General features: G+C 43.0%; 1 protein-coding gene across 2 annotated transcripts in view; it reads right to left on the bottom strand.

Moving 5' to 3' along the window:
* The window catches only part of LOC109463110, a 14,669-nt gene extending 13,817 nt beyond the window's left edge, over window positions 1–852 (bottom strand). The window contains exon 1 of one of the 2 annotated variants that reach the window (XM_019759823.1): window positions 762–852. The gene's annotated coding sequence lies outside the window, so the exon portion shown is untranslated. Of the gene's footprint in view, window positions 1–601; window positions 677–761 lie in introns of those variants that run through there. The other variant, XM_019759824.1, reaches the window with a different exon arrangement.
* Between the last annotated feature and the right edge of the window lie 2,174 nt (window positions 853–3,026).

The following is a 3,026-nucleotide window of genomic DNA, read 5'->3' as shown; positions in this document are numbered from 1 at the left end:
TGTGTGTGTATGTTTGTGAGAGAGTAAGCTATACGTAACGTGCTAAGCACAAAAGCCTTCTAATTTGAAAGCATCTCTGCGTCATTTTCCGGCCATTATGTTCTCGTCTAGACACGTGGACAAACAGGGGATGACTGTGTGTAGTCACAACCCCCGTCTCGGTGCTGTCTTCGCCTGCGGGTGGGAACAACTACTACACACACACACACACACACAGGGCTGTTAACCACTCATTCCTACATATGGCACCGCCACAGGACACGGTTTTCAAAAATTCAGGACCGTAGCTAGACTGATAAAGCCTGCCTAAAATTTTCGCACTGCCGAGGGATTTGAAATCCGGTTTTACCCACGCATACACTTTCCGGAAAACGTCAATCCGGTCGGTCCACCTGTGTCATGAGTATATCCTACTACCAATTTGCCACCAATTTATCGGTAAGGATCTCCCGCACACGCCACATCTGGGACTGTGTGCACGTTTCTAGACATCGGGTACAAGCTTCACTCTGATCGCCAAAGCCCAAGCTGGGCGCGATTAGTGACTGAGAACGCCCTGCATGTACCGCTAACAAGATAAATATTCCAGGCTCGTACCTACCTTTCGCTCCAGACAACGCGATCATACGACATCATCAGTCATCATGACCGTTTAAGAGCCCATCCTGTCCTCAGTTATGGCACAGGCTATACACAGAGAAACCCTCCCCCAGTGCCCCCACAGACCACCTGAGTCCCGGCTGCTAACCCTGGGTACTTACCCAGCAGGAGTCCTCTAGATGAAAGGCCCGAGGCGCCAGCTTTTCCCTCAGAGCACTTCTCTGACGTCCGTCTTCATCGGAGCACTTCTCTGACGTCCGTCTTCAACAGACAGTTCTGACCGCGGAGAGAAATCCACTGTCAGAACCGTTTATTTGGCGGGAAGACGTGAGTGATTGACAGGCGCGTTGTACGACAGTGCAGTTTGGTTGCGAACGTGACGTTGCAGGTTTGGACCTGCAGGTGGCGGGAAGGACCAGGGGAGTCTCGTTTCAACAACACGGAGGGTCTGAAAGGGGAAATGAGGCCACCATCACGTACCCGGTCACGGTCAGATAAGTATTACAAACATCCCGTGAAATCTGAGTATGCTACAACAGGAAACACGCGATACGATGTGGACTTGATATGATGAGACACGAAATTATTCTTAATAGAGTATTAGAACATTTCACGTTTAAAAATAAAGCGTCGTATTATCTTCCACCTACCAAATTTTTGTGTCAAACTATGCAGCAATTAAATATAGATGGGTATAACCCCAGACACCATTATTTTCCCGTTATACGAGTACATCGGGACGATTGAGAAAAAAAATGCCAACTAGAAAGGCCAATATTTGCTTTGGAGCAAATATAGCGATGGGTTCACCTCATTTTACGACATGGCAGGGAAAGAATGAGAAACACTAGAAAGGCCAACATTTGCTTCGGAGCAAATGTAGGAATTTCACTCCATACCCTTCCCCAAACAAAAATGAGAGATTCTAAATAAATCATACTGCAATTATACAAGGACAAGCTGTTTGAATCTCGACAGGTATTTACAAAACTGGCACTTGGCAATCATCTCCCTTTTTTTTACAAAGATACAACGACACGCACTTTAAATCTCGACAGCTTTACTTTACACTTTTGACGAGATTGTAACTACTACTAACGGAAGCAAAATTTTCACGGCCTGAGAAAAATGGACATGTTCATGGAAGTATATATTCACGGTGGTGACAGTTGCAGGAAAAAGAACTTGAGTCCGGGAATTATTTCCTAACTGTAATGATAAGTTCACAATACAGAGGTGACAGTGAAAACCGTGAACATTGACCCCCCGCTTGCGTTGCGGTACAGTGAAAAAAATCGGGAATTACAGCAATCAATTTACTGAGTATGTTTGCTTAGTTTCCAGATGTTTTGTACTTGTAGTTTTTAAATGAACGAAAACCGATGCGCGCACAGATGTTACTTTTGTGACAACATCAAAGTCATTTTGGTTTGTATGTTGAAAAAATACAAAAGACTAACATTCGAAGTTATTGAAATTCTTGAGTAAGAACAATCAGTTTTGGAATGTTAAAAGCAAAGCAATGGATATTAAAACGAAAATGTTAAAATTAAATGTTGAAATTGTTAAAATGTAAAATGGTTAAAATGGTTAAAATTGTTGAAATTGTTAAAAATGTTAAAATTGTTAAAAATTGTAAAAAGGATAATTAAAAATATCCAGTGTACCGGGGTTCGAACTCGTAATGTCTGGACTTGCAGCCCTGCGCATTACCAACCGAGCTATCTGGACACGTTTCCATTACTCTCTGCATTGTATGTCATATAAAGTGAACAACATGGCGGTAACGATCGCTTCAAGTACTAGTAATGGACTTTCTAGGAGATAGCGTTACACTCTACAATTTTGGTGATTCTTCAGAAATCGATAACAGAATATATAATACTAGTCGGTGAAGATTGTGGAAAATTGTTGATACCGTGGCGCGCGCGTATCGTTGTTTACAGTACTCGCGGGGCGCAGGTCATTGACCTCCCGCTTGCGTTGTTCCAACAGAGAAGAGCAAAATATCTGCCAGTTTTTGCGTCAGATTTTCAGTGTTTGTTAAAATCATATACAGGCATCCATGCAGCTATAATTCTTCCAACTAGTTCGTAGTTAGGTGAAATGTTTATAGGAATCACACGAATCGGTATCCAATATCAGAGTATCATGGCCCACGGCCGAGACCGCGTGGACCAGCTGCGCTGGTACGTGAAAATGGTAGTAAATAAATTAATTAGCCAACAGCCAATCAACAGCCACATCTGCAAACATGACCACACCTGCTTGTATGCCCATATTTGGGCCTTCCCCGAATTCCTTTCTTATTACGTCACGCGCGTACGCCCCCACAGTACTTTCCTATGGGGACCACTAAAAAGCAAATAAAACGATTGTAAAGACTTGTATCAAAAAATTTAAAACGTACCTAGGTAGTTACCTAC

This window comes from Branchiostoma belcheri, unplaced genomic scaffold (assembly GCF_001625305.1).
Source record: "Branchiostoma belcheri isolate BF01 breed outbred unplaced genomic scaffold, Haploidv18h27 scaffold122, whole genome shotgun sequence".
NCBI lineage: Eukaryota > Metazoa > Chordata > Leptocardii > Amphioxiformes > Branchiostomatidae > Branchiostoma > Branchiostoma belcheri.
This window is presented reverse-complemented; position numbering and strand designations above follow the sequence as displayed.